The following is a 19,075-nucleotide window of genomic DNA, read 5'->3' on the forward strand; positions in this document are numbered from 1 at the left end:
CTCTGATACAACTTACCTGTACACTGTGTGCATGTACTCCATTACCGTCCCACCTCCTGTATGCCCTCCCTCACCCTGATGCCACTCACCTGTACACTGTGTGCTTCTACCCCAACACCATTACACCTCCTGTATGCCCTCCCTCACCCCGATACCACTCACCTGTACACTGTGTGCCTCTACACCAACACCATTACACCTCCTGTATGCCCTCCCTCACCCTGATGCCACTCACCTGTACACTGTGTGCTTCTACCCCAACACCATTACACCTCCTGTATGCCCTCCCTCACCCTGATACCACTCACCTGTACACTGTGTGCCTCTACACCAACACCATGCCACCTCCTGTATGCCCTCCCTCACCCCGATACCACTCACCTGTACACTGTGTGCTTCTACCCCAACACCATTACACCTCCTGTATGCCCTCCCTCACCCTGATGCCACTCACCTGTACACTGTGTGCTTCTACCCCAACACCATTACACCTCCTGTATGCCCTCCCTCACCCCGATACCACTCACCTGTACACTGTGTGCCTCTACACCAACACCATGCCACCTCCTGTATGCCCTCCCTCACCCCGATACCACTCACCTGTACACTGTGTGCTTCTACCCCAACACCATCCCACCAACTGTATGCCCCTCCCTCACCCTGATACCACTTACCTGTACACTATCTGTGTTTTTCTACCGCAACACCATGCCACCTCCTGTATGCCCCTCCCTCACTGTGATACCACTCACCTGTACACTGTGTGCTTCTACCCCAACACCATGCCACCTCCTGTATGCCCCTCCCTCACTCTGATACCACTCACCTGTACACTATCTGTCTGTACTTCTACCCCAACACCATGCCACCTCCTGTATGCCCTCCCTCATTCCGATACCACTCACCTGTACACTGTGTGTCTCTACCCCAACACTATTTCGACTCAGAGTGCAGAGTCGTACAGTTGTGAGGGTGTATTAGTGTGGGTAGTATAGGTGGGAGTAGAGGGGGCTGAAGATTTGAACAGGAAATTCCATAGGTTGGTAGCAGCCCTGGAGGCGAGGTGCTGGCCCAAGGCATATGTTAGAGGGTGTGAACTTTGAGGTGATGTTTGAGAAGTTTGTAGGGCTGGTGATGTTGAGGACTATAAACCATCCAAGATTAATTGCAGATTGTTATGAGTTAACAATTTTTCCAGATGTTTTGCCATTTATGACAACAAGTAACACTTGTGCAAAAATAGGTCCTGTAACACACAGCAAAAATTGGTTCAAAGGTTTAAAGTCTTTCTCATGGTCTAAAGCAGTCAAATATGTTGGTTGGCTACAACAGAAGGGACTCTCTGCTGGATGTATGTGTGAATCCACAAGCCAATAACATGGAAACCTGTGCTGGAACATCTTAACATCGTATGTTGTTCTGCCTATTGACTGTTCATTGCCGGTAGGAGTCCTAATATCCTAGTTGGGGAATTAAAAAGTTTTAAAAGTCATTTTGATTTTATTGACTCAGTATTAAAGTACAACTTGTTATATATCATTTAGTAGTCTAGATTCCATGGTAATCTGTGGATTTATATACACTATTATAGTGTACAGTATTGTGTACTCACACATTTCATACGATTCCATAACACATGGGGCTAGATTTACTAAGCTGCGGGTTTGAAAAAGTGGGGATGTTGTCTATAGCAACCAATCAGATTCTAGCTTTCATTTATTTAGTACTTTCCACAAAGTGACAGCTAGAATCTGATTGGTTGCTATAGGCAACATCCCCACTTTTTCAAACCCGCAGCTTAGTAAATCTAGCCCATGGACTTTTCTGATATTATCACAGTATTTCACTATGAGCTATTGTTTTCTTTTCATACTATATGGAGGCAATCTTTCCGGTAATCCAGAGAGGAGGGTGAAACCTTGACGGACGACTCCACATTGTCGTACAATACAAGGCCTACATATTTACTATCACATATGAATATCCATTATTGGGACATGGAGGCTCAGTGAGCACTTCTGCCTCACAGCACTGGGGTCATGAGTTAGATTCCTGACCATGGCCTTATCTGTGCGGAGTTTGTATGTTCTCCCCGTGTTTGTCTAGGTTTCCTCCCACACTCCAAAAACATACTGATAGGTTAATTGGCTGCTATCAAATTGACCTTAGTCTCTCTCTCTCTGCCTATGTTAGGGAATTTAGACTGTAAGCCCACTGGGGCAGGGACTGATGTGAGTGAGTTCTCTGTACAGCGCTGAGGAATTTGTGGCGCTATATAAATAGCCGATGATGATGGATTACACAACTTCTATGTATTGGTGAATCAAGAACATTAACATTTGGACATATATAACATTATTTTCAGTATCATTCTTAAACATAAGATTATGATCATTCCTGTTTTTTTTCTTCTTTTGCATATATGCATGAGAGTACATGGCTCTTCTGTATCGTTATTTATCATTGCTTACATGTCAGTGTATAGTGTCCATACTAGATTGTGTTGATTACTTTGAGCAGTTTGACAAGGAGGTACCTTGTATGCTTGTACGGCAGCTCTTCTTCCCAGCGCTTGGGTTTCCCTCTTTTTCTTGGCTCTCTTCCTGCGCCTTTTCAGAAATTGACATTACCGTTATGCTGGTGGCATACAATGGTACCACTGGCAATATCCACAAATTTACCAAATATCTCTGTGTTTGTAGCCCCAAAATGAATGTGGGTCCCAAGATTGATCCAAAAACAAAGAGATCGGATCACTATCAGTACGGTAAATGCAGACTCCAGGTGACGGATATGGGCTTTCGTGTGCGGTAATCTTACGACCGCACTAACAAGCCCCTGCAAGATATGGAGATTGGCCCAGCAGCAGGATCTGCCAGTGTGAGACTTAATGATAAATTATTTTAATCCAGCACCCGCTATATTTACTGTAACAAGTGTGGGGAGACATTGTCTGTTGTCTGTTGATCTGACCATTTCTTGCAAAAAAAGCAGTTGCTGTATTTTTCTCACTCGAGCAAAAACACGATTGTTTGTGAGTTGATCATGTGACGTCCCCTCTGACTCATACCGTGTATAGGCAGCCATCTTTCGGTTCTGCAAAATTCTGTATTTTAAGCTAGTGCAGTATAACCTGGGCCAACTGCTTGCCTGTATTCTCTTTTTCGGCAGGGCTTGCCCCTACCCCTTTAAGTTAAAATACTGTTAGAATAAGAATCAGACGGGCATAGGACATTTGTGTGTATAAGCTAACCCTGGCACATGCTATAAGGGGGCATGGTCGCATGTGTTTGGCACTTCCGAAACGCGCTAGGGAACTTAAACCCCAACTTCCCTGCAGTCGGGATAGTCCACTCAAATCAGGGGCAGACCTAGATTTTATTTTTAGGGGGGGGGATTTAGCATGGTTCAGCCCCCTCATTCTGATTGGCTGGCCCCGAATGGCCCCATTTGTGAATGGCCCAACCCCCTCTTCTCAATTTAAAAGGTATGATTGTGTTGCTGGGGGAAGGGGGGGGGGGTCATGATTGCCCCGATCACCCCCACTGAATACGCCACTGTCTCAAATCAGGACTGACCCAGTTACGCGCCTCATGTAGAGTTGGAGATGTAATTTCCATCTAAATCGCAGATGGAAATTGAGTCTAAAAAAAAGACACATCTTACATGGGAATATTGAGCTGGGTGCATCTAAGCTGACCATCATCACTATCAGTTCTTAACTTACATCGGTGATCGAGCACTCGCAAGTTTCCCGTCTCCTGGCAGACGCATATGTGTATGAGTTTCGGTCTATGTAAAACGCGTTTGCTCCAACACACCCTTACACTCCCCCTCTTTCCCCTGTCCCGCTTCTTCAATCATAAGGGTCAGCAAGCTTCCAAAAGCACGAGAGACGTCTCAGTCTACAAATGTGCAAACTTAACTACTGCTTTGTGGACAAGCGCAGAAGACAGAAGTTGTATTATACTCTGAAAATGCAGTTTGCATCCAGCTGCACGTGAGCCCCTAAATCAGCAAAGATCGGGGGGCATGCTCAACAAAGCTTATTTTCCAAATAGCATTTTTGGTCTATTTATCAAATAATAATATATACATTTTATATATTATAAAATATATATTTATAAAATTTACTCCATTCTGCACAAGATCTGCGTCTCTCATCCACCCTCATTACATCCTCCCATTCCCGGTTACAGGACTTTTTTTGGGCTGCACCCACTGTATGGAATTCTCTCCCTCGCACAATAAGACTTTCCTCTGGTCTACAAGCTTTCAAGCGTTCTCTGAAAACCCACCTCTTCAGACAAGCTTATAATATTCCTCAACCACCCTCTTAACCTCACATTACCCTATTACCACCCGTTACACAATTTCACACAAGACAACTACCCCCTGACCAACATTGTTGTGTGACTTTAACTTATGAGTCACTTTTACCTTTGCAGTCGAAATGCAAAATGTAGACTTAACCTCATGTATCAAACTCCCATTGTCCCATAGATTGTAAGCTTGCGAGCAGGGCCTTCTCACCTCTTTGTCTGTTTTACCAAGTTTGTTTATTAGTTTACCGTGTTTGTCCCCAATTGTAAAGCACTACGGAATATGTTGGCGCTATATAAATAAATGATGATGATGATGATGATTTTACCACCATTTTTATCTTGATTTTACCCTTATTGCTTTAGTATTCGGAGGAGGGGAGAGCGGAGACTCTAAATGGCTTAACTAAACTAAATAACAATGGAAGAGTTAAGCTTTATTATATTGCACGGAATCGTTTATTAATACAAATGAATGAAATACATTTACCACAATAATTATTAGCGCGGTTTTAAAAGTTAAAACAAAAAAAATTTGGCTCAAGAAGCATGGAAGGAGAAGGATTAATTATGGGTCACAGATTTTGAGAGTAATCAGGTACTGACTGTGTGTTATTTGTAATCTGTGTTTGTCTCACGTCGAACCCTTCTAGAAGTATTTGAATGGTAAGCAAAGCAAAGGAACTCTGCTGACCTTCTGTCCCCCTCACCTCCCTCATGCATTATCTCATCATGCATACACACAGTACCTGATGCTGCTTGTCAGCAGATCAGATGCTGGAGAAGAAAAGGAGAGATTTATCCAGGATGTGAATTGTCAACTCTCCTAAAATCAGCTGGCTTCTGTTTAAAGAGAGAAAATGAGAGAAGCCTCCATAACTAAAACCCCTTTGTAGCAAAAGTCTTTTCTGTAACTATGATGTCAAGAGATCTATTCTGTGTACGATATAACTGACCACTGCAGATTTTGCATCCTTGTATGATCCTAGTGCTTGCTTAAAGTGGAACTAAACGTTAAAAATCATATTTGTATATGTAGTATAAGGTCAGTTTTGCTATCTTACCTTAGCTTTCCTTGAAGGTCAGCAGAGCTTTGGCTAATCAGAAAACTAAGCAGAAGTTGCTCCTTGACTGCTGCCATAAGTCTCTGACATTCTGTACCATTCTCAGGGTAAAGTCATGCAGGTGCTTGGTGCATCTGCATTTTAGACACAGGTCTTTAATCACAACGCTGACACCACACAATAAATGTATTTTCTGAATCCATTTCACGCCAGCACTGAAGCACACTGAAAGCGCTGCTCCAAGATTTTTATAGCGTGTAAAGTGGTAGCGTGACAGGGTTTAGAAGATCCATTCATTACTGAGTGCTAGCAGACTGTAAATAGGGATTTAACACTACATTTAAAACACAGGGGGCATGAAGCAGAGAAGTGTGACATAACCCTTAGAGGTCTATTTATTAAGACCCCTAGAAGCAATTTATTTAGAAAATGTCACTGGGACAGCTGACCGGTGCTCAGTTCCCCGGTGATCAGGCTGGTAGTGGTAAGAGGAGTCTTAGTTCTTACCAAGCCAGTCCTGGGACCCTCCGAGCATGTCGGCTTGGGTAGGCACATCGGATCTGAAAGTTTGGACTTGTGCTTCCAGTTCCAGATTCTCAAAAAAAAAATATGAGATAGAGAAGCACTAAAAAAAAAAAATGATAGAAAAAAAAATGAATTAAAATTTAATAATAAATCTTTTTTCCCTGTGGGCACCCCAGATAACGCCATCCTGAGATGGTGCTAGTAAGCAGAGGACAGCAGCGGCTCTCCTATGTCTATAGGCTTCCCCAGGAAGCATCGCAGGAGTTTCAAAGTGATGGCTACCTGCCTTCGATAGCCTTTACCGGCTGGGGGCCTTAGTAAGTAGGGAAAAAGTCCCAAATCCCGCGAAAACTCCCAGTGTTGCAGGATTTAGGGCTCATCTCCCTTTAATAAATAGACACCTTAGTCCCCAAATTTAATCAATAAATAAACTGCCGTGAAAGCTACATCAGTAAGGCTCCCATGTGCTTCATTTTTTTCTTGATTTTAATCTGTAACAATTAATTATTATTTCCCTAGATCTCAAATTAACAGAATCAATGAACGTGTGTTCCTCTGTTTTAAAGTTTTTAGTATCACATAGAAGAAGCAAATGGCTTCTATGAACTGAGGAAGTTTTGTTCCAAAAATATGGTAGACAGTGGTCAAAGTTGGAATTTAGAAGTGGCGGTATGGAAGATGTAAGTGAATGGAATGTGACAGCGCTACAATGAAGGCAGTAGAAGTGGCGGTATGGAAGATGTAAGTGAATGGAATGTGACAGCGCTACAATGAAGGCAGTAGAAGTGGCGGTATGACATACCACCGTATACCCCCCACTTCCATCTGTGATGGGAGCCCTAGAAAGTGGACAGTAAAAAATCTGGTCCCCCTCCTCTTACCAATCCTAATCACAGTGGTTCTAGACTTGTATGTTCCTGTTCACATTTAAACAATACTCACTATATTCAGCTCTAATAGAGAGCTGAATATTACAGCTGACCACATACCTATATACCCCAGTACATACCTCCCAACTGTCCCGAATGCAGAGGGACATTCATGATTCGGATATTCTGAAAAGGACGACGCTTATGAGAAAGTGGGCGGGCTTTGACAGGAAATAGGTATGGTTGGGGGTTTAGGGCATATTTCGGGGAAATTAGAGGTGTGATTTGCCCAAATCTGAAGTTGGTTTTAATTTATGGAATTTTGCATAGATAAATGTTGGGAGATATTCCACTATGTACCAGCAGCACCCAGCACATTTCCCAACAAGCAGCAGCGGTGCTCCCCACTTTAAACCAATAGCCAACCAATTTACCCAGCACTGCTCAGAATGTACCTGTAGCACACAACTACCTACCTCTTCCCAGAATGTACCTGTAGCACACAACTACCTACCTCTGCCCAGAATGTACCTGTAGCACACAACTACCTACCTCTTCCCAGAATGTACCTGTAGCACACAACTACCTACCTCTGTGCAGCATGTACCTGTAGCACACAACTACCTACCTCTGCCCAGAATGTACCTGTAGCACACAACTACCTACCTCTGCCCAGAATGTACCTGTAGCACACAACTACCTACCTCTTCCCAGAATGTACCTGTAGCACACAACTACCTACCTCTGTGCAGCATGTACCTGTAGCACACAACTACCTACCTCTTCCCAGAATGTACCTGTAGCACACAACTACCTACCTCTTCCCAGAATGTACCTGTAGCACACAACTACCTACCTCTTCCCAGAATGTACCTGTAGCACACAACTACCTACCTCTGTGCAGCATGTACCTGTAGCACACAACTACCTACCTCTTCCCAGAATGCACCTGTAGCACACAACTACCTACCTCTTCCCAGAATGTACCTGTAGCACACAACTACCTACCTCTTCCCAGAATGTACCTGTAGCACACAACTACCTACCTCTTCCCAGAATGTACCTGTAGTACACAACTACCTACCTCTTCCCAGAATGTACCTGTAGCACACAACTACCTACCTCTTCCCAGAATGTACCTGTAGCACACAACTACCTACCTCTTCCCAGAATGCACCTGTAGCACACAACTACCTACCTCTGCCCAGAATGTACCTGTAGCACACAACTACCCACCTCTGCAAAGAATGTACCTGTAGCACACAACTACCTACCTCTGTGCAGCATGTACCTGTAGTACACAACTACCTACCTCTGCCCAGAATGTACCTGTAGCACACAACTACCTACCTCTGCCCAGCATCTGTGTGTTGTGTAGCTCACAGAAAAATAACCCACCTCTGCCCAGCATGATAGCAACCAAGAAACTCATGGCATTTTGTCATTTTTTAGTGTGATTGTAAAAAATGTATAATTACATATATTCTGTTGTCAGGGAATGTATGTAACGCCACCAATGGGTGCTATAGCTTTTAAATGTTAGGAGTGTTTGCGTGGGTTTCTTCCGGGTGCTCCTGTTTGGTCGCACATTCCAAAAACATACTGGTAGGTTAATTGGCTGCTATTAAATTGACTTTAGTCTCTCTCTCTCTCTCTGTGTATGTTAGGGGATTTAGACTGTAAACCATACTTGCCAACTTCCCGAAATTCGGTTCAGTCTCCCGGGCTCGTTGGCATTTCTCCCGCATCCTGGATTTCACCGAGATTTTGCATGTCCTGTTTACCTTATTTGTGTGAAGTATGAATATAGTATGTATATAAGTCATATCAGGAGTGCAAGTTTCTGTAGTAAATACAGTACAAGCCCTACCAGCAGCAGAGGCCTGGCACATTTTAGCATGGGGGTTGGGGTGGTGGGGCAAGACTCACACTCAGCTTATTAAGAACATTTTAAAAGAAGAAAACTGCAGGTGGCCCAGCCCAAGGCAGATGCCCCTCTGTCCCCCGCCTACCAGTTACACAAGTAATGCCCAGTAGATGATCTACTCCTATGGCCACATGCACCAGTTCCATTTCCTGCACATTGGGCACCTTTATATATGCAACAGGAAACACTTACATCTTCTATGGGAGGAGACATCATCTGAGAACACTGCAAATTCATTACTAAATAAATAACAGTCCTAGCATCCATAAAGGGGCGTGGCCTGTCAGAAATGTGGGCGGGTACAAACCAAAACACCTGCTGTAATTGTGTGATCTTTAGGAATGGCGGCTGCCTATCATTCTCGATCTTTATTGACCCTATATACTGTGTAAAGACCTGAGCTGAATGGCCTGTGGATACATACAACGTCAAAGTCTTTGCCTATATCCCCCAAGTGTCCTTATTCTGTCTATCTACAGTAGTAGTCCATTACCCAGAATCCCTCGCTGCTCTAAAGGCATTCCGTGAGCTAACCTCCTTAGTGACTAGTGACGTCTTTCAGCGCAGATTATGATTGGCTGTGAGCTGCCGAGTGGGCGGGTCTTCCTCCTTGGTACGTGCCTGTGACACACAGCAGTTCCTCGCCGGACAGTCCTGGAGCCGCGGGAGGTGAGTCACGTGGTGCTCCATGTGTTCAGCATAGTCCCCAAATGGTTCCCAAAAGTGTGCACCTGCAGATTTATGTGTCACTTTACACATGTTACATGCAATACAGTCTAGTCTTAGTCTCTGGGGCTTTTACCTTTCTGTGTGTTGAAGAGGAGTTTGCAATTTAATGCAAAATATCAAATAAGTCAGTTATGACTAGGTCACTAAACATGATATGGTTCCTATTGCAGGGTTTCAAGGTTAACTAGGATGGTATCACATGTAACCTGCGTGTATGCATCAGCTCAGCAGCAAAGTATGCCTGGAAGTTACATGAAGATGTTGGCAGGTATGTATAAATTACCCTATAATATATATTATCATTAACTTTCCACCATCATTGGGTTCTTTTCCCTATTTGAAGATTTTCAAATATATTAGATATATGGTAGATACACAGGTTTTCTATGCTCAACAATATAAATGACAGCATGACAGCTAGTTTTTGGGGGGGCAGTAAAAGAAAGGGATTTCATTGATGGAATTAAATGTTGGTAATTCACAATTTGTGATATTTTACATTTTTGGTACATTGAATAATGCTTAAAATGACAATATTCGACTTTCGAAGCACACACAACAGATAAACAGATTTTTATGGTAGTTTGCATAATGCATAAGACAAGAGCAGTGTCACTACAGTTGATGCTGCAGGCAGCTGAATCGCTAGTGATACCTCTTTTTTGTGATACGCATAGTGGGCCTGATTCATTAATTCCCCTAAAACGCACGTAAATCAGCCTACGCACGTCCGTATTTAACTACGAGCAGATCTGAGATACATCTGTTGTTGAATAGGGGTCTCGGTACGCTCTGCTCCAAGAGACAAGACACTGCAGGATACATCCAATACATGTGTGGTATATAAAGTCCCAAAAAGAACGCACAGAAAAAAAAAGTCACCTGTTAATTACAAAACATAAAACATTTTTTTGTTATGAATGTCTGCTCTATTTTTACAGTTGCTCCTGATTGCAAACACATGTTCTAGCATGTTCTAGCATGCATATGCGATTGTCATCACTAGTAATGGTGCAAGTGATGCGGCAGAAAAACATGCACCTTTGAGATGCCCAAAGCTTGATTCAGATGTTGCTGTGTGCGCCCTGGCTTGTCACGTCTTTCTGTGAAATCGTAGACTATCGTAAGGGACCTTTGCGCTGAAAGATGAATTGGATGTTGCTACTTTCACTGGTGTATAGTCCGGTTCTACGCATGCGCAGAGCGATTTTGACGTATCTGCTTTTAAGTTCCTTAATGAATAAGGCCCAGTATGTTCTAAAAAAAGGTTGTACACTGCCACACTTGTTTGCTTCAAATATGAATTAGTTACTAAAAAGGAAAATTTAAATGTTCACATATGAAGCACAGTAGTAAAATACTCTGACTTCACTGCAGCTTTGGAAATTCAAACAAAAGTGTTCACATGCAGCAAAAGACACATCTCATAGCTTACATCCGATGAGTAAAAATATGATATAAGTCACAACAATGTGCCCTCCTCCATGTATTGCCCAACTTTTCCCTTCTGTCTGTGCAATATGCAGCTGCACAAACCTATGGACCTTTGTGGAAATCTAGAGGCATTTGTGCAAGTGAATATGTGCGGTGTGACCAAAGCTGATCTTGAACTGTGCAGTGAACATTCTGACTTTGTAAATTCATTCTACTGTGTGGGGCCTTATAAGTAAACTCATACATGCTTGCATTACCTAGTAGACTACAGATCTATCACGCAGTGATATGAAACTTTAGGCTTCCGTGCACCGCACCTGCTCCCCACATTGCAGAGTTATGCGAGATAGAGAAGCTCCGCCGCACCATGTAATGGTCGTTTTTAGTCAAAGAGAAACTTAAAAGGGGTTGTCCATTGTTGTAAAGCTGTTTAATCATTGTATAACCCTTGATGTTACCTGTATTGTAGTGTTGGTTTTCTACTTTTTAAGCATGCTTCTAGCTGTCCATAGCTCTTCAATAGAGCAATAACATTTCAGTAATAGAATGAGTTACTGGGGATCCTCAATTGCTAGACATCTCCATTTAAACATCACTTCAGTAATTAAGAAAATAAAGAATGCATATAAATTTACATATCTTGCAGGTCTGTATCAGGTCACTCAATTTCCCTTCTATCGTTGTGCCGTAAGTGATTGACAGATGTCTAAGTTGGACATATACATGGTGTGCAGAAATACATATCTGTCCGGATACTAAAATCTGCAGAGTAGTAGAGCCGCTTGGTAGTATGGTGGGATTTTGGGACAGGCAGGGGGAATCTACTGATAACGTCTGCCACATCATAGTGTCCACAACCAGAAGGCAAAAGTGACATAGATGCCAATCTGACTGGGGGAGACAGTTTTTATAATCATATAAGACAATTATAGGGCACATTCTCATTTACATGCATAAACTGCGCCCCCATCAGTGTTGCGCCCTGGGGGATTGCCCCTCTCACATAACTGGTATGGGGGGGGACGGAGGAGCATTTTAATGTTGACTGATTACAGTAGAGGCATGTACAGTATACCCATATATGGCTCACGCAGACCTGTATATACACTTGTTAGTAGGCGTATCCTTTACACCCGCTGCAGGGCAGGTGCAAATACGCACTAATGATGATGACTTGTCGTAACCAGACTCATGTTCTGCTGATGCGGACGCATCTCGATGTGCGCAGAAATAGGCTATTGTTCTGTGCTCTTTTTTAGAGTCGCTCCCATTTTGCGACCAACTCTGCATAAGCTATTTTGTGTACTATCCATGGGCAACAAATATAATTTAAAAATGTAAAAGTGGTAAGAGGGTACGTACACCTGTTACTTGGAGGTAAATAACCTCTTGAAGGTTAAGAGCAAAGTCCACAAAACTGCATCCAGTAGGTGGTACTAAATCCATGAGCCGTGTGTGACATTCACAGACGTTACACTTGTTACCAATTAAACTTCACAGGGGCGATATAGGGTCCTCTGTTCCACATAATACAACACCACAGATTTATGTCTGCGCTAACACTCTGAACAAAATCTGTTGAGTGTATGGGACTTAAAAAAGCATGTAGTCTCCCAAAGCAGATGTCATTAGTACATGTGGTAGAGGGAAATGGGAGCTCCTTAGCTGGGCAGCCTGTTACTTGTAAGTCACAGTATAATGTTCATGTCAGCATGATAACGGATCAGTCACACCTGAGCTCAGTCAGGGAGGGGCTGTAACTTTCACGCCGAACAAAATCGTTCTGCTCTGCCCTGGTAAAGAAAAAATGATATTGATAAAGTGAAATTGGTGTAAAGTGGACCCGTCGTCACCATATAAATCCACAGAAAGGGACATTTATGAACTTCAAAAATGCGGAGGTGCAAATCCCATATGTCCTGTTGTGGTGTCATGTACCCGTTCTTCAGCGATTGCATTTAGGTGCTTGGATTAGCGCATTACAATGGCGATGGGAGGGGTCATTTTAACCGCCCCCCCTCCTCCCTTGCAAAATGACTTCAGGCCTGATTTATTAAGGATCTTAACTTGAAAAACTTCTTATGTCAGTCTCCTGGACAAAACCATGTTACAATGCAAGGGGTGCAAATTAGTATTCTGTTTTGCACATAAGTTAAATACTGACTGTTTTTCATGTAGCACACAAATATCAACTTTAAATTTCAGTGTACAAATAAGCTATCAAGTATTTGTGTGCTACATGAAAAACAGTCAGTATTTAACTTATGTGCAAAACAGAATACTAATTTGCACCCCTTGCATTGTTCCATGGTTTTGTCCAGGAGACTGAAATAAGACGTTTCTCAAGTTAAGATCCTTAATGAATCAGGCCCTTCATTTTTAAGCATTTGGAATTTGGGTGTTGGCTTTTACATTCAAAGGAATATCTACTATTCAGGTACGCTTTATATTAGTATAGAATTTCTATATGCACTAATAGTAATAAAATAATGTACAAATATGACACATAAAATAAAGACAGTACCAATATCCTCTCACAGCCATCAACAGTTTTACACGTAAAGGAGGCCCCATAGAGCGGTACTTTCGAGGAAAAAGTGAAATGTTTCAAAAGTGATAGTGCAGGGACCTTGAAGTAACATTATTGATTTTGCATGTGCTATCAGCCTTTCTGTATAAAGAAGTCCTTTTTTTATGTTGTCCTTAATTCTTTATCCTTCAACTTGCAAAGTGTGTCCTCCTTGTTCTAGAAATTCTACGTATTCTGCCTTCTCGAGAATATTCTCCACCCCGTTTCACTTTATAACAATGCTGAACGTCAGAGTTAGACTGAACAGTGTATTTTGCATGCATGCTTTAATTATGACAATTCCAATGCGGGGAGTTAGTTGGCTGCTAAAACATTGAATAGGAATTTGTCTAAGGGAATGTGTTAAGTAAAACAGAAATTAATATAAAAGACCTTTTCTATCCTGTACTCATAGCATCAGTGTCAGAGGCTACATTGCTCACCTGTTAGTATGCTGCTTGACCTGTCACCTCGCTCTTATTTGCATACAAGAGTCACTGGCATAATATGCGAATTCCGTCAGTACCGGCGAGAGGTAGATAACAATGGTAAGCACTCATGAAACAAAGAGTAAGAATGACATTTAGATCACTTTGTAAAAATTTTGAATCATAAAATAATTGATCTTTTTTGTTTTCTCTTTAAATTTTTGTTGTGTTGGGCGAGGATTATATCACCTGAATACGGTCATATGGGGTATAGGCTGCTCAACTGGCGTTCCACTCGGTGCACTCATAAAGAAAGACAAGTGTTTGGCAAAAAATATTTTGGTCACAGCTTCATAAAACATTTTTCAACTTGTATGTGGCAGACAAGCGGCGTTGTGCAAGACTAATAAAATGTACCAAATTTGTCCCAGATTCATCTAGAAAATAGGGCGTGTTCTGCCTGCAACAGCGTCCTCCGGAGACCAGCCCCTTGGCATAATTCACCCTCCAGTTGCCGAAACCTGGCACGCCACCTGTATTGGCCCAACCGTTGAAGCTAGAGCCAGGCTTGTCTACCCAGGGTGATATTGCCCGGCCCTGCTGGCTCCCCCCTTTCTAAGCCTTGCTTACCACTTTCCTGCTCTTCCAACTGCGGCGAAGCGGCTTGAACAACAAATTATATTCAATATTATTATTATTATTATTAATTTTTATTTATAAGGCGCCACTAGGTGTCCGTAGCACCGTACAGGGACAAACGAAAATACAATACGAGGAGAGACAGCACAGTACAGTAAACAATAAGCACAGTAACTCCGTGAGCTCAAAGCACAGCAAAGGCGGGGGAGGGGAGAGGGGAAGGTCTGCATACGACGCAGCCCAAGAGGGAGGGCACGGATGATAGGGAGACCCCCGGGGGGGGGAAAGGAGGGAGCGGGAGGAGACGGGGGGAAGAGGGTCCTCGAGGAGGAGGGCAAGGTTGCTGGAGAGCAGAGTTAACAGTGGTGAAGACAGGAGGAGAGGTGACCCTGCTTAGAGGAGCGAACAATCTAAGGGGTGTGGTAGACAGACAGAGAGACACGGGGGAGAGAGGGAGAAATGGAGGATAGGGGAAGGGGAATGAAGGGGAAGAGGCAGAAGAAAAGGTAGGCAATTAAGTGGGAGACTGGAAGGCTTTATATATATATATATATATATATATATATATATATACTGTTATGTATGTACTGTAGTGGGTGGGTAGGAGACTAAAATCGACTTTAAGTAAATCCCCCACCCCCTCCTTTTAATCCCCTCGCCTTGTCTTGCCTCCTGTCTCGCCCCCTTCTCTCCTTGACTGTCTACCTGCACCACTGTCTGTCCCCCTTTATGCTAGTCACGTGGGCCACCTGCAACCATCCCCCCTTATCTCTCTTCGGCGCTATTGATGTGCCTGTGATTTCCTTGAGAGAAGTTTAGACAAATATGAACAGAGGCAAAACAATGGCTATGTAGTTATGCTAAATACTGCTATATGGTTTAGAAATATATATATAGAAGCTAGGAAGAGTCCTGACACATAAGTATTATGTATTGTTAATTTACACCGGACAAAATTCCTTTAATTAGTCACACTTTGTTGTGTAAATCAAATGAAATTACACTGCAATATTTCATTAGCATATAATGCATTCTTGGATCTGATGGTCTTTCTCAGTATGGTGTTTGATAGAGTGCATTGCTTAAGCTGGGTACACACTACACGGTTTTCGTCCAATATTCGGCTCAATCAGCCGACATACGACCGCTCGTTCAAAAGTCGGGTCAGTGTGTGCAGTGACACGATGATGGAAAGTCTGCCCAAATGGACGATTATCGTCTCATTTGGTTGGTCGTACCGTTTAATATTTTCGTTCCAATCTCGTTTCCGTTGTGTAGTGTGTATAAACTTCCGACCGATCCACAACAGTGAGTACGAAATTACAGTCATTGCTCACGACAACATGGCTGTAAAAAGTCGCTAAAGGGACGTCCGCTCTTCCCTTTATCGTCCTAAACAAGGCTAGTGTGTATGCAGTCCATGGACCGAGTGATCGGACCATCGATCGCATGTACAATCGCTCGGCATAAAAACTTGGTTGAAATTTCTGTAGTGTGTACCCAGCTTAACTTTTAGTTTCCAGGAGGTAAATCTATCAAGCTGCAGCTTTGAAAAAGTGTAGATGTTGCCTATAGCAACCCATCAGATTCTAGTTGTTATTGATTTAGTACATTCTACAAAATGACAGCTAGAATCTGATTGGTTGCTATAGGCATCAACTGTCTTGTTATTCACATGTTACTCGACAGTATGAATTGACTGAGATATGGCTATTTTCCTCCCAGTTCTTCTCAGTTTTTGTCTTTGAATATTTCGTGTTAGGCAGCACAGTGGCACAGTAGTTAGTATTGCTTCCTCACAATACTGGGGTTGTGAGTTTGTTTCCGACCAGGGCCCTTTCTGTGTGGACTTAGTATGTTCTCCCCGTGTTCGTGTGGGTTTCCTCCAGGTGCTCCGGTTTCCTCCCACACTCCCAAAACATACTAGTAGGTTAATTGGCAGCTGACTAAAATTGACCCTAGAATGTGTGTGATTGGGATTTAGACTGTAAGCTCCAATGGTGGCAGGGACTGATGTGAGTGATTACATATTATCTGTACAGCGCTGTGTCATATCATCAGTGCTATATAAACAATAATAATGAATGTACCCTTTTCTCCAGTAAGTACACACTACAGAAAATTTCCCCTGATGCGATATTGTTAATGATTTTACCGACGACTGAAAGTCCCGATCAGCAGCCGACTCATGTGTACACACTATACACGTTTTACACGATTTACCTTGAGATCTGTGCTCTTCATCTGTCATAACCATCGGCTAAATAGATTGGGACTCTACACACTCCATAGAGATCTATGGACACTGCTGGTCCTGAGTGCAGACACACTGCAGAATTGGAATGACATTGTTCCATCGTTTATAGAGATTTTTAGTCCTTTTATAAAATCAAATCGAATAATTCATTGTGCTTTGGAACAATAAAACGGGACCGTGGGAGCGTACACACTAATGAGATATCGGACCTAGCGGTCATTTATCATGTGATTGGCCTTAAGATGAATCATGTGAGACCTTTTTTCCACCTTTATTGTGACCTTGTAACCAACAAAATTCAAGTGAAAGTGAAAAACAAATAGACATTTTTTAGTTAAATGAAGTGAAAATAGAAAACCTACAATCCCCTAGTTGCATAAGTGTGCGCCACATCCATAGTGCTATACTTAACAAATGCTTTGTGGAAGCACTTTTTGCCTTTATTATAGCAGTGAGACTTTGTATACATTCAACAAGTGCATTAACCCCTTAATGTACAACACTGCATAATACGTCGGTGCTTTATAGATGAAAGATAATAAGATACTTGGGTGCCTTAGAAATAATAGTGGTCTTTAACTTTAACGTATTTGAAGCCTAATGTTTAATTTGTCAAAGCAAATGTGTCACTCCTGGGTCACATTCCTAAACAATACAGCGCAACGACTGAGTCTGATGTGCTGAACGAGAGTGCACTTTGTGGCTGTACTATGGGAGAGAGCTCTCTACTGTTAAAAAACACCAACTGCAATTCAATCATGTTACATTACTGGTGGTATTATTTACTTAGATAAACCAGGAAGCACATCAGAATCAGAATGACATTACCCACTTGCCCTTTGTTGATGGGAGGTTAGAGATTAAAGAGCCAGTTTCCTGTGTAAAAAATGAAATAGTATTCCTCTGAGAGCTTGGGCTCTGTCTGCTCGTTCCCCATTGTCCGTCTTGTGTTGTTTTTGTCCTAATGTGTCTGTACCTTTGTAACAACTCACCTATTCTGTACAAACAACTCGGTGTTAGACTGCAGATGTGTAGAAGCTGATTTTGGTTTTAAGGAAGTGCAGAAACAATTTATGATGTATCGTTTGTCTTCACCTTTATAAATCGATGTAGTTCTGTACTTCGTACGTATTTGATGGGGAGTCTTGCATGTTTGTTATAATTGCATATAGTTGGGCTGGTTTAAATTGAGCTCCCAGTAGAGACTTGCTGAAGACCTTGGTTCAGATACCACTTCTTGTGACTCCGGAGACGTCAGGCGTCCCAAACACAGAAATTAGATAGCAAACTTGATTGGGTAGTAAAATTGTATTTGAATATTTCTGTGTACAACACTGCGGGATTGTTGTACTTATTACAAAACAGTATACAATGTTATAGACTCTATGGAGGGTAGCATATAAAATAGTTCAGTTAGCTACATATGATCAGAAGTTGGACCACTTTAATAAAAGACTTGTAGGCTTCTTCATATAAACACAATTATCACAAGCCACATCAGTAAATTATTTTAGAATGTCTTGTATTCTGCATAAATAACTGTTTTAGTTGTTAACATTTTTCTGTTTGTCCATTTCTGTTTTACAGTTGTGTGTGTTATCGCCTTTTGGTGTCAGAAGTAGGATTAAAAAGGTGTTCTTCTAAAGTAACCAAAAAGATGTAACACTTTAATTGAACTGTGGCATTTATGAAGGTGATTGAAAATTAATAGAGATGGTGTAGATTTAAGTGTAATGATTCAATCTCTCAGTTTGTCAGGTTTTGAGGTAGTTCGTGGTCTCGATTTATTTAGTATGTGAAACAAAACTGGGGAAATTCCATCACAGTGGTCATCAGCAAGAATATCTTAAAAGATCTGCAACATAAGTGCCTGTAATTTTCATTGTTGTTGATAGGTGGGCAAATTAGGTGTAGAAGTTTCAGGTATGCCTGTCAAAACACAACAATAGGTAGTTCCGCCGAAAAAAATCAAAATAACTTTGTAACAGCTCTTTGGATCAATGAAACATTTCCGTGAATGATTTTGCACTGTTGGCCGAAGGGCTGCTATTAATTTGTAGAATGCAATGCAGGAAGTTAACCTAGTTTTAATTGTTGTTTGTTTTTTTTTTTATAAACCCACAATTATCCATCCATGTAGCAGTTGTTAACAAAAGCATGTGACAGTTGCCGTTTGGGGGGGGCAATATTTACTAAAAAATAATAACCCTTTCACTGCCGATAGTCTGTGATGGGATATCCGAGACAATAACATGTCAATGAAAGTGTGTGGGTGACTTTTGTGGGCAAAAAATTGGCAGCTTGTTTTTTGA

This window comes from Mixophyes fleayi, chromosome 3, assembly GCF_038048845.1.
Source record: "Mixophyes fleayi isolate aMixFle1 chromosome 3, aMixFle1.hap1, whole genome shotgun sequence".
NCBI lineage: Eukaryota > Metazoa > Chordata > Amphibia > Anura > Limnodynastidae > Mixophyes > Mixophyes fleayi.